The 13,353-nt window shown below is 56.4% G+C and overlaps 1 protein-coding gene across 11 annotated transcripts in view; it reads right to left on the bottom strand.

Moving 5' to 3' along the window:
* Window positions 1–13,353, bottom strand: part of LINGO1 (leucine rich repeat and Ig domain containing 1) — a 99,938-nt gene that overhangs the window by 29,598 nt on the left and 56,987 nt on the right. For 6 of the 11 annotated variants that reach the window (XM_046898994.1, XM_046898996.1, XM_046898995.1 and 3 more), the window contains one exon: window positions 10,410–10,551. The exons of 4 other annotated variants lie outside the window; for them this stretch is intronic. The gene's annotated coding sequence lies outside the window, so the exon portion shown is untranslated. Of the gene's footprint in view, window positions 1–10,409; window positions 10,552–11,079; window positions 11,657–13,353 lie in introns of those variants that run through there. One more of the 11 variants, XM_046899002.1, reaches the window with a different exon arrangement.

Raw genomic sequence — 13,353 nt, 5'->3', positions numbered from 1 at the left:
GCAGGGCTGCGTGCTGCGCTGCTGCGGGCGCTGCCTGTCCCACACATGCACACACGCAAATTAGGAGCGTTTCTATTGCATTACTGCCTGGAAATCTCATTCCAGTCGTCTCCCATTCAGCAAGATGCTGCACAGATACAGGACAAGAAGCGTTTTGGTGGGTTTTTGTTTTTTGTTTTTTGTTTTTTTTCCTAGAGAGAAAAGCAGTGTTTCTCTGCATATTGGTTTAACGCAAACACAGCCGGTGGAGGAGCACGCTTGAGTAATGGCCCGTGACTGTGCCACTGAGCAGGGAGAGCTGGCAGCACCGTGCCCGTGCTCATTGCTTTTGAGGTCTCCTTGTGCTTGCTGCGGTAATGGGTTTGCCCAGCCCTGCTCTGCAGAGACCGACTGCAGGAGGAAGAGTCCAATCCCAGCCCTGCGTTTCTGCCACTTAGGGCTGCACGTCTCACGTTTCCCACTGCTAATTTACAAGCAAATATTTGGCCATCTGGCAGCCCCATCCATAGGGCGAGGTGCTGGTTGCGCTGCCGGGAGGGCGAGGGCAGCGCTCGCTCCCATCCCCGTGCACCGGGCAGCCCTTCTCAGCAGCACAGCACCCTCCTCCCGGCACGCCGCTCCCCACCATCTGCGAGGAGAGCTCTGCGAAGGGCACGGGGCTGCTAAATATAGCAGGGCGGCTCACAGACGTGTAGCCGGGCTGGGAAGGCTTCTCCCAAAGCTACAGCTTTTGGGGCCACCTCCCTGCGCGTGACGTCTCCCACATCCTCCACCACACCTGCGTTTTTCAGCCCCGTTTCCTCCCCCTTTCCCTCTGTCCCCCATTCCCTTCCCACCACCACTCTTCACCTCTCCTTTTACACACAATAGAGAAGGGCTCTGGCTGGTGCCAATGCTCACCCCACAGCCCACGGGTGCACACAGGGACATCACGCCAGCTGAGGTTGGGCTGGCCAGCACAGCCTCCCCTTTGTGCACTGCCTTAAGCAGCGTTTGGCTGAACCACTGTTGTGCCAGGTTGATCCCAACGTACCTCTGCTCCCTGCAGGAGGAAGAGCCATCCAGTTGTGTCTTACCGCGGCGAACAAACTAAGCAATGGGGAAGGAAAACAAGCACCCAGATGCCTGGCCATGGACAGGCCTGGCATGGAGACAGCCCTGCTGCTGCTCGGGTGTGAATTGTTAATAGAGCTGCTCCTGCAGCCTCCTCGTTGGGAGAGCACAGAAAGGGAAAACGCAACAACACAAAACACCTTTAACAATGAACTCTCGTGTTCAGCCAGACGTGAAAGACAGGAGAAGGGGGGAGAAATAGAGAGAGGAAACGAAGAGGGACAATAGAAGACAGAGTACTATTTCCTCTTCAAATATTTATTTTCAGGTCTGCCTTAGAGCACTGCTTATTGAGATATAGAGCCTCGCTGCATGGCAGCTCAGGAGCTGCACTGCACGTGGGCATGGCCCTGCCTTGTCTTAGGGGGGTCAGAATGGCTGGGAGCTGCCAGCAGCCCGGGGCCAGGCCTGTGGGGCAGCCCCACTTCCCTGTATCACCTCCATCCATGCCCAGCAGTGGGCATCTGGGGTGCCCGTCTCCTCCAGATGCTGTGTGGGAGCCCAGGGCACATGGCCCATCTCCATCCCTTTGAACAAGGAACAACGTCCCATTGGAGCGGGATCCTGGAGCTCAGCATCCCAAACACCCTCAGGATTATGATGATCCCCCCGGGCAGCAGCAACGGCCCTAGAGCTGAGAGCTGCCCCAGGCAGCAGGGCTGAACGCAGCATCCAAGAGAGGCGACGGAGAGCCCCGGGCTGCTGGAAGTGACACGGCTTGGAGGAGAGCCAGGGCTGCCATCCTGATCGCAGACAGCAATTAAGAAATTAAGCTATCAGAGAGGCTTTTTGGGAGGAGTGAATGTCCGCGGCTTGGGCGGGTGCCAGAGTGGGTCAATAACATTTGTCCTTCCCCTCTCCGCTGCAGATGGAGATCTTTGTTCATGCTCCCAGGGCGGGCGCGCTGCTCCCTCCTCCCAGCGCCACGGAGGGCACGGAGAGGGGAGTGCCAGGACTGCAGGGCCGTGGCGGAGGGGCAGAAACCCCCTGGAGAGGTCAGACCCAGCTAACCAGCTTCACGTCCCCTGGGCCGGGTGTCACTCCCCAGCCTTGTGCCAGGTCAGGAACCACACACCCCGCTCAGTGGGCACGCACCCACATCTCTCCTCCCGCAGCTCCTGGCACCGTATGTGTGTGCAGCTCCTGCCCTGATGCCCGCACATCTGCACCTGCACCATGCCTGCGGCCGCATGCGTGGCTCCCTCCCTGCGCTGGGCCTGAGAAATATTGATTTCCTTCCCCCCTGCAATATTTCGCTTGGTTGAGCAGATTTAGAATTGAAGAGTCAGGCTCTGCCTAGAGACCAGAACCATATTTAATTCCACGCTTTAAGAAGCCCTGGAGCAGGTTATTCTTATTTTAAACCACCAGTGCACTTAAAAGCCAGTGACATTCGGGGGGATGGGTCAGGAGTGGCTGCCGGGTCCTACCGGGACCTGAGCCGTTCTGCAGCCCCATTGCATCCCCGCAGGCCCGGCAGCTGCGGTTTGCAGCCCAGAGCTGGGCAGGAGCCATGAATCAGAGCAGGGCACTGCGGGCGCCGGGCAGGGGGAAGCAGCCCCAGCGGCTGCGGTGAGGCTGAGGACAGCTGCGGTACGGGGAGATGGAGCGCCTACCGCAGCAGCCCGTGCATTAGCCGGTGTGGTCGGGCTGACACACGGCACCGCTGGCTGCGGAGCAGTATTTTGACTGAAGCAGACAGGCAGGAGAATGAAAATGGATCCCTTTATCTCAGCCCGCTCACACGCTGTAACCGCTCTTGACATCTCTCCCCAGCTCTGCTCCTCGGCGCGCGGAGTGAGCCTGCACGGCAGCGGGCAGGGATGGGTGGGCTGAAGGCTGGCTCTGCCCATTGCCACGCTCACCCACTTGGCTGACCCCCGCCTGGCTGCACCAGCAGTGCTCAGCCAGCCGTGCCACAGCAGGACCCCCTGTTCCCAGCACGAGGCTGAGCGCGGAGCAGGGAGCGGAGCTGCAGAGCAGAGGGAGCGCAATTAGCGGTGGTAAAAGCCATGGCCGGGAAAATGCATCCCTGTTGGTGTAATTGTTATGATTGCCATTATTTTCTTCCTTATTTTTGACAATTCGGTATGAATTAGCTTAACTACAAAGTCTCCTGCTAAGTGCCACTGAATCTGAGCGGCAGAGGACGCACCCACTTCTCTAAGGCAACGGTCAAGGAACTTTCCAAGCAAAACTGCTCTTTCTAAAGGAAAGCAGCAGTCACATCCCCAAGCAAACAGCTGAGTGATGCCCCTGGACACGTTCCAGCTTTCCATTTTTTTGGCCCCAGACCAACAGCTCAGCAGCTGCCACCAACGTGACACCGCATCCCGTCCCCCTGCGACCACCGGGCATCCCCTGCCAGCCCCATCCCCTGCCAGCCCCACGGGGACCCCGAGCTGAGGACGCTGCACACATCGCAAGGTCACGATGGGAGACAGCTCCTGGAGGGGACGGCAGCACGCGCAGACACACACACATACATGCGTGTCTCTTGTGCTTTGTATATACATAGCCCAGGAGCTTAACCAGCGCGCTACCAACAACGCATCAAATGAAGCAATTTGTCTCAGACAATTGCCGGAGCTGCCTCTGATGTCGCTGTCTCGCCACCGACGATAAGAGGCTCTTAAGTGTCCTGAAATTGTACTGCGAGTTCCCAGCGCGCTCACCCCCGCCTCTGCCGCCTCTCCCCCGAGCTCCTGCCCGTGTTTCTCCAGCAAAACACCCTCTTACGCAAATAAACATGCGGGGAAGCACAAAAGGCATTTTGTCTGGGCTTTCAATAGAGCCGTGCGTTCCTCATTCAGATGTGCAGCTATAACCTTCCGAGATCGAAGAGTACCGCCAGCAGCCCGAACCCGCATCGCTCCCACCCCCCTTGGGATGGAGGGGGGGAACTGCCCCCCCATCACAGCAGCCATGGACCCGGGGTGCCCACATCCCTGCTGTGCAAGGTGCCCGGTTGGAGCCGCGGGTTTGCTGTGTTTTCCATGTGATGTATGAACCCGCGCAGGTTTTATAAGCCCCTCCTGGCTCCAATCGCATTGTAATTCTAACCAGCCCTAAACTCATTTAAATCCTAATAAAAACACTGCCCCGCATTTGCATTCGCCGCTCGCCGGGCCCTGCGGCTGCTGTGGCAGTGGCTCTGCAGAATGGATAACGCTTCTCGGGATGCTGCGCACCGGAGAGCGTCTCTCAGGGCAGGAGCGCTGCGGGAAACAGCCCTGCAGGGAGCGCAGCGCAGGGAGCAGCCGGGGCCAGGGCTGCCACGGCGCTGTGGGAGAGCCTGACCTCGGGCTGCCACCAGCCTGTATTTGTCCCAGAGCAGAGAGGGCTCCAAAAGCACGAGGTACCCACAGCCGGCCCGGGAGGGCTGAGAATGGAGGGCGGGAGGGACTGCCGAGGCAATGGGAGGGCTGTGCCCGGATGGCACACGCCATGGGGGTGGGCAAGGACAGACGCAAATTCGCACCCTGGTTCCCACTGAGCCTGGCATCCACTGACAGACGCCCTCTGTCACCACTCGGAGCTGTGTCACGCACCAGGAAGGTGCTGCGATGGCATCCCCTGTCCCCAGGCTGTGCCCAGCAGCCTCCCCCCGCCCCCCAGCCCTTCCCAACGCTTCGTGCCTGGCTGCTCTCAGCGATGCCATAAACATGCTCCCCTGAAACAGGGAGATGATGAGCCATACTCTCACAGCAATAGAATTACTAATTATTACGGAGATAAATGGGAATATCAATGATGAAAGTCGATATTATTGCCTCCTTTGTTCCCGTTAGTTTTATCTGCAGATGAGGAGCCGCTCGGCCCAGGATGCTGCTGGAGCTGGAGCAGCAGCTCCTGGCGGAGCCACGCTAAGGACTCAGGCTGCACACCCGCCTGCAAAGGGCTCTCCAAATCAGCTGCTCTCAGAGCTTGCATTGTCTTTGATTAATTCACAAAACCGGAGCTGCCTCCACTCCCCACTCCAGCACCAGGAGAGGAGGGGCTCAGGGAGGGGTGAGTGGAAGCGATGAGTGGTGCAGCACAGCTGGTTTGGTTGAGCGCGATGCTCACAGCCCCCCCAGCCACACCACCACCACGGCACGAAGCCATGGGAGCTATAACCCCACATTGGGGCCACCAGAGGGGAGATCCATCCAGGTGAGCCCCACGGCAGCAGGGCTGCCTCACTCAGCACGTCTGCTCCCCTGTGTGCTCTGAGTCAGAGCTGCTGATCTCAGTGGCAGGAGACTCTTTTTAAAGCGCCGTTAGCCTCACCAAGCTCACACAGCAAGGAGTGGTGAATGGGATTCTAATTCTGGAGCACGCTGGCAGCGCTGGGAGCACCTCCCGCAGCAGGAGGAGTGGTGACATCAGGGGGTGCACCCCGGAGCACATGCAGAGCACAAGGGATGCGCTTCTCGCTCCTAATAATGCCACTAAAACACCTCCGCTTCCCTTCCAAGCCCCCGTTCATTCATTCCATCATGTCAAATGCTCTCGGAACAAGCCAAACACAGAGCCCGGCCCCCTCATCCCCAAACACCTGAACGTGGCCATAACCTCCCCGTGACGAAGCAGCCGGCCCAGCCCCAATCCACGCTGCTGCCTCCCTCCACATGCAATGGCTCTGACTGACCCTGGGTTCACAGCCGGGCTCCATCCCCGCTTATTTGAACCAATATTAGGGCTTTGTCAGCCCTCAGAGCAGGATGCTTGGAGAGAGATCTGGTCGAATTTGAGAGCCGGGTGGGGAGGTGTGGAAAAGAAATTCAGGTGGGGGTTTTCTCGTCCCTGCTGGGTGAAGGGGCAGAGACGACTGGTGGAGGTTGGAGGCAGGAGGTGTTCACACCTATAGGCTTTTCCCATAATCTCGAGGCTGGAAATTTGCTTTAAAAATGCAAATCTGTGACACAGTGGCTTAATGGAAAACCTGAGCTACTGCAAGTTTGTTCCTGTATCGCCGGAGCAGGAAGAGAGGGAGGGTTTTTTGAAGCATTTACAGCACACATTCAGAGAGGAAGAGAAACATCCCTCTGAAACCACACAGGTTCAAAGATTTGTTCCATTTAAACACTAAAAATCCATGCATTAAAAATCCACTCAGGCTCAGCCCTGCTTCAGAGCTGAATAAAAGCTGTGACCGCACCATCCGGCCCCATGGCATCAACCAGCCCCATGACTTCATCCAACCCCATGGCATCTACCAGCCTCATGACATCATCCGGCCCCATGACATCATCCGGCCTCATGGCATCATCCGGCCTCATGGCATCATCCAGCCCCATGGCATCATCCAGCCCCATGACATCAACCAGCCCCATGGCATCAACCAGCCCCATGGTATCAACCAGCCTCATGGCATCAACCAATCCCACGGCATCATCTGGCCCCATGGCATCATCTGGCCCCATGGCATCAACCAACCCCATGGCATCATCTGGCCCCATGGCACCATCCAGCCCTGCAGATGGCGGGTCCACAAGATGTTTAGTGGGGAGCCCCAGCACTGGGGGCCCTGTGCTGGCTGTGGGAAGGGGCTGAGTGAGGGGCTGTGCCCACCCCACTCTTGGCAACGAAAATCTGGAATCACCCCTCTGCAGAGCCAGGAATAGCCATCTGCGGGCCCCTCTTGCATGGGAATATGAGGCAAGGTGAGGACATGGAACCCTTTTTGCATGCACCATGTTGATCTTATGCAGCCTGCTCTGCTTTGAGCACAGAACATGATGTAGAGGGGAAATTACACACCGGTGGGCATGTGTTTGAGTAGGGCAGCCAGCTCTGCCTCCCTGCTTTGATCCCCTTCCCTCCAAACCTGATGTGGGTGCAGCCCCAGCTGACCCCACGCTGTGTCCCAGGCAGGCACAGCCCTGCTGGTGGCCCTATGGGATGGAGATCGGAGCACATTCCACCATCACGTTGTTTGGACAGAACCCGCTGCGAACACCACCCCCTCCCCAGCTCTGCTGTATAAAAGCTGCTTGAATCATCCTAATTTTCTCTTGTTTGTTTCATTAGGAAGCCGAGTTCTGCTCTTCACTGCTCTCTCTTTGTTCTCTCCCGAGGACTGACATCCTGGGAAATTGCCCGCGCCCAGCCAGCTCTGATGTTTGCCGTCTCACGCGGCGCTCGCATCAAGCTGACAGCTCACAGATTTCAGCCGAGGATGGGGATGTACTGTACGAGCTGAAACCTGCTCCCATCCCACCTGACCGTCCCACTGAGAAAGCTGGGAGGAGGCCAGGCCTTGTGGTCCCGATGGAGGTGCACCAGGGCTGCATCGCAGAGCACCCATGGGTCACCTAGCCAGGTCAGATGAAGGCAGGGTGTTGGGGAAGGGCTGCCAGGGCCACTCCTCAGCTTTGCACTCATGCACGGCGGGGAAACGGTGCTGCAATTAGGGCTGTAAGCTGGCATTTAGAGGAGGCAAGAGGGAGGGAAATTAAAAAGCTGTGAACGCTTCTCCCCTCTCCCTCCCGAAACGGAGCTTCATCTTCGTCTGAGATGGTATTTAAAAAGCTATAAATCAGGCTGCAAGGGAGAGGAAAACAGGGCTGCCCAAATTTAGGGACCTGCTGCTGGAAGAGCCAGGCTGAACCGCTCGAGAGCAGCCATTTTCCCGTGGAAATGGAGCAGACCTGTGCTTAGCAGCGCATCGATCTGCTGACAGCTACCAGGACAGATTTGGGCCAGAGCACTGGGGAATCATTTGCAGCCATCTCTCAAGAAACACATGCATGCAAAAGCCCTCTTATTAGCCCTGCTGTCATGCTGCCCGAGGTTGCACTGCACCCTGCAGCCTCCTACCCTCCTTTGGTGCTCTCCGTGGTACTGTCCCCATGAGGGCAGTGGGTGAGCTGGGAGCCCCACATGCCCCCCCTAGCAGTGAAGTCTATCCTGCATCCATCTGTCGAGGAACCAATGGTTCATTGCTTTCTGCCCTTATGTTCTACACCTCATAGAGAAGATCTCACTCCAAAAGTTGCTTCAGTGCAAGAAAAGCAGGAGCAAATCAGTGGTAATGTCACCTGCCCAGCTGTGCCCCGAAGGACAGAGCTCTCCATGCCACTGAAGAGCTGCAGGAAGAGCTGAGATCTGGGAAACAACCAATGTTCCACGTTTCCCCCCCACACACACCTCTGCTATCACACACGACTTGCTTAAAAAAAAAGAAAAAAAGAAAGGAAAAAAAAAAGTAAAAACATGCTTATGAATTTAATGTATTTAAATAGCTCAAAATCTGTTTCGCTAGGAAGGAAAACAGCTCTCCCACCCCAACCTTCCCGTGGGCTGGGACACGCTCCTCAAGCTCACACCCACGGGCAGCACTCGGCCCCTCTGCAGCTGACAGGGGGGCAGGGGGGTGGGAGAGGGAGGAGAGGGGCTTCTGGGACCCCCAGCACAGCCCTGAGTGACCTGGGGGTCAGCTGGGGGAGAGAGATGCACCTGTGTGTGGGGAGAGCATTGGGGGAGGGCTTGGAAGGGAGGATGGGGAGAAGTGGTCAAAGTCTTCTTCCTCCTCCTCCTCCTCCTCCTCCCCATCCATGGGCAGCTTTCCACGAGGAGGATCAATGCAGCCCCACTGTAACCGTGCCTCTGTTCCATTTTTAATTAATGAAAGAAAAAAAACTAATCATTGAATTAAACTTCTCATTACTCCAGCTGAATACTCGCTAAGTAAATTTAATTACTGTACGAATTGGGTTTCTCCCTGCCTGTTTCATTAGCTGCTGATAAAGATGAAGGGGTGGGGGGGCTGGGGGAGAGGAGAAGGAGAGAGGAAAAAGAATGGGAGATGGGAACAACAAACACCAAAGCAGAGGGGCCGGGCAAGGAAGGCACTGGAGCAGCAGCATGCAGCTCTTGCTCAGAAAACCCAAAGCACTGCATGGTACCCCATGCCACAGTGCAGGAACCCCACTGCAAACCCCTCCTCCAACCTCCCTAAAGCAGCAATGCCTCCTTAGGGAAAACGGAGCATTGTTGGTGTTGCTTTGCTTGCTTTTTTTTTTTTCCTCCTTCAATCAGTTTTGATGGCCAAAGAAAAGCAATAATTCCAGGTGAGGGAAACCATTCCTTTTTCCTTTGGATACGTTCCCAACTGCCAGCAATGATCCGGGGCTGAAGGGAACGCGTTGTTTGGTCTGAAATGAAGCTCTCGTTTTGTTTTGTAGGTGGCTCCCCCCCACGCTGGGAAAAAAAGAAGGAAAAAAAAAAAAAGTCGAAAAAGAAAAAAAAAACCCAGAAAAATTTCAAAATGAAATGTCATCTCCAAACAGATGGCTGAAAGGTTTCATTTTGAAAATGTCAAAATGAAACTTCTCAGCGTTTCACTCTCTCTCTTTTTTTTTCCCCCAGCCAAAACTGCTTGCTAAATACAACCTGGATTCGTGAGCGGTTGCTGTTGACTGCAACCTGAATTATGGGGAGTGCAAGCTCTGTGCTCTTGGTGGGACCTCCCACGAGGACCACTGCTGTGCATGCTGCAGTGGGGATGCACGTGGAGCAAACTGGAGAGGGAACCCTAGAGCACAGGGCAGTACAGGGCAACATAGGGCTGTATAGGGCACTGCAGGGCAGTATAGAATCACAGAATCATAGATTCATAGCATCACCGAGGTTGGAAAGGAGCTCCAAGATCATCCAGTCCACCATCCCTCTACCACCAATATTTCCCCACTATAGAGCAGTGCAGGGCAGTATAGGGTAGTATAGGGCAGTACAGAGCAGCACAGGGCAGTACAGAGTCACAGAACCATAGATGCACGGAGTCAACAAGGTTGGAAAACAGCTCTAAGGTCTTCCAGTCCAACCATCCCTCTACCACCAATATTTCCCCACTATAAGGCAGTACAGGGCAGCACAGGGCAGTATAAAATCACAGAATCCTAGTTTCATAGAGTCACCAAGTTTGGAAAAGAGCTCCAAGATCATGCAGTCCAACCATCCCTCTACCACCCTCTCCCCACTATAGGGCAGTACAGGGCAGTATAGAATTATAGATTCATACAGTCGCCAAGGTTGGAAAAGAGCTCCAAGACCATCCAGTCCAACCATCCCTCTACCACCATTATTTCCCCACTGTAGAGCAGTATAGGGCTGTACAGGGCAGCACAGGCAGTAGAGAATCACATAATCATAGATTCATAGAATCACCAAGGTTGGAAAAGAGCTCCAAGATCACGCAGTCCAACCATCCACCTACCATCGAGATCTCCCCACTATAGGGCAGTATAGGGCTGTATAGGGCAGCATACAGAAGTACAAGGCAGGGAAGGGCAGGCATCCCAGGCACCTACCGTGGCAGCAGAGTGCAGCAGCTTCGTGTTGGGTGCTGGAGGGGGGTCCTGTGCAGCTCAGCAAGGGTGGGGAGCCACGGCCCCGGGTGCAAAGGGCAGTGCAAGCCTTCCTGGCTCATGGGACCAGCCCTGGAACAGAGCCCTGTGGGACAGGAGGAGAGGGAGGTTGGCAGAAGGGCATAGCAGGGAGGTGTTGTGCAGAGCAAGGTGAGCACAGCGTTTTTCCTCCCCTCCCGGTTCACCCATGCTGATAGAAGGCCCCATGCTCCCCTGCACAGCACAGGGACCCCTAATACTCCCTGGAGACCCATGGGACTCCCGAGTGCATCAGCAAATAGCAAGGACATCTCCTTGATGTTTTCTGAGTCTCAGAAAACCCAGAGCCTTCAATCCAACCCAACGTTATGGCCATAAAGTCTGGCTGATGTTCCACAAGAGGCCAAGTGAGGAAACGGCATGCCATAAAACCTTGCAGAAACAAGAGCTGGCACTTCAGCTGCCAGCCAGCAGCCACACGTAGGGCTCATTCCCTCTGCCCTGCCCCAGGCTCAGCACCCAGCTGCCCAAGGCAGTGTCGCACAGCACAGGGCTGTGCCACCGAGCTGCTCCGGTGGGATCGCCGCCCCAAGTGCCGGAGGAAAGAGGATTAGCTGGAGCTTAGCCTAAGCACCTCAGCAGCATCAGCTGCATGATGCTCAGCCATTGCTCAGCCTAGGTGACATGGAGACACGCTTATCTGACTGGCAGCCTGGCTTCAGAGCCCTCCGGCATGAAGAGGGTTGTGTAGGGTCCTGGTGGGAGGCTCGGGGCTGGGCAGGAGCCTGAGGCTGTCACGTGGAGTAGGAGCAGACGTGCTCCAAGCTCGAGCCTCCCGCAAAGCGCAGGGGCGGCAGGCGGAAATTAAGCCCATCTGTTCCCGGAGCAGTGCGCGGAGAGGTGAGCAGGCTGGGAATGAAGAGCTGGAGAGCAGGAGTGCTGCCCACAGGGAGGGATGCGGCACCTCAAGCTGCCAGATCTCAGTTAAACCTCCCCAGTCCAGGATCTGCGGCACGTGGGCGTTGGTGTAACCCACCCAGCAGTGATGGGACAAGGCAGGAGGTCCCAGCTGGGGGGTGCAGGCCAGGATGAGATACTGAGTTGAGGGCACAAAGGGCTGGGGAGCAGGCTGGGGAGCTGACCGAACCATGAAGCGATGCCCATCCTGCCCAAACGCGCCCCATTGCACAGAACGGCGCTCCGGGAAAGAATATCATGTCATTCATCAGCAGCATTAAAACCGGCTGGCTTTGACATGTTTAAAAGAAACCTTCTCCCTCTTTCCCTCCCCCTGAGCCCACCTTTCAATCTCCTTTTTTAACCCCGGCTCCACGCGCTGCCGTCAAGCCTTAGAACTCGCTTTGCATTTCTGATGCGCTCGTTCCAATGAATCACTCCGATCTCAAAGTGAGTCTTCGCGTTCCCCTCCTCCCTCACAGGAGCAGTGCTGAGTTTTCCCAGCCGACCTGGAAAAGCACCCTGCTCATCTCCTGCCCAAAGCAGGCAGCGGGCGCTGGGCTGTGTGTGGGAGGCAGCAGCCGGCTGCGATGGGACGTGCTGCCCACAGAGCATCTCCGGTGCCAAGGACATGGACAAAAGCGATCTGTGCACAGCCTTCATCCCCAGGAGGAGGAAATGGTGAGGGAGCAGAGCTGGGCCAGGCAGGGAGGCATGGTGCGTGGGCATGGGGCCACAGCCCTGCGCCGTCCTGCCTGCCGGAACGGAGTCGTACTTAGCGCGGAGTATTTATGAGTATGGGAAGAAATGCCGTGCCACAGGGAATAGAGCAGCTTTCTTGTGGCTGGCAGCTGAATGAAATAAATCCATCCGCTGGGCATAAATTGTTTAAGCAGAAATCCCTCTCAACTTGAATATTTTGTGAGGAAAATAGCAACAAAAAAAGGGAAAGAGAACTCAGAGCCCTCTTCGTTTCTCTCCTCAAGGTCAGGGCTCTTATTCTCTCCTGTGTAGCAAAAAAAACCCCCACCTCCTGCTACAGCATTTGGCCAGAAGAAATGTTTGGGAAGCAAGCACATTGCTGCTGGGCCTGGCCTGCCCACCGGACTCAGTTAGCATCACTCTTGGACCAGGACTTGCTTCCCAAAAGCAAAGCCTGGGTGGCTCAGGACTGTGACAGCGTGGCAGCAGCACCAGCCCCTCCTGTCACCTGCTATGTCACCTGACTATGGCATCCATCGGGATGGGGCAAGGGCTTCAGACACTGGGGCTGCAACGGTCATGTGGAGCTGCCACGTGCCACTAAAGGATCCCCAGCCTCTGTGGTTGTTATGCAGAGGCTGTGCTAAGGTTGCTGCTTTAGTGCAGTGCAGGCACTAAATTAAGGGGACGTTTACAGCCTGGAATGCAGAAAAGCAGCTGCTACGGGTGGCCACGGTGAGTGCGCTCCCCTCTGGGTGCAAGGTTCCGTGAACCTCATCTGGGAGATCAGCTCTGCCCTTCTCCTGCTGCCCTACAGTCAGTGCAGTGTGGGGGGGGTCCTGTCCTGGGGTCAGCCATGCAGGGGGACAGGGGACAGTGCTGGCACGGCAGCGGTCACCTCCTGGAGGTGGTGAAGGAGAAGCAGGGAGCAGGAGGGAGCGGGGATGAGCGGGAGCATGAGTGAGAGCAGTCAGAAGGGATTAGCTCAGCTCCAGGCAGCGCAAGGCAGAGGTGCACCCAGAGGCGAGCCCAAGGTTGCAGCTCACCAGAGCACGCGTGGCTTTCATCAATAATTCGGCACGGCCAGGCACGTGGTACAGAGGGGCTGGGTGCCAAGAAGGGGCGGCAGCCACCAACCCCACTGCCCGCTGTGCCGTGGCCTGAAAAGGCTGTCCCCAAAACACCCAGCAGAGCCGAGATCCCTGCAGCAAAGGGAGGCCAGGGCTAAGGGCTGTGCTGGCTGGCAGGG

This window comes from Gallus gallus, chromosome 10 (genome assembly GCF_016699485.2).
Source record: "Gallus gallus isolate bGalGal1 chromosome 10, bGalGal1.mat.broiler.GRCg7b, whole genome shotgun sequence".
Taxonomy (NCBI): Eukaryota; Metazoa; Chordata; class Aves; order Galliformes; family Phasianidae; genus Gallus; species Gallus gallus.
This window is presented reverse-complemented; position numbering and strand designations above follow the sequence as displayed.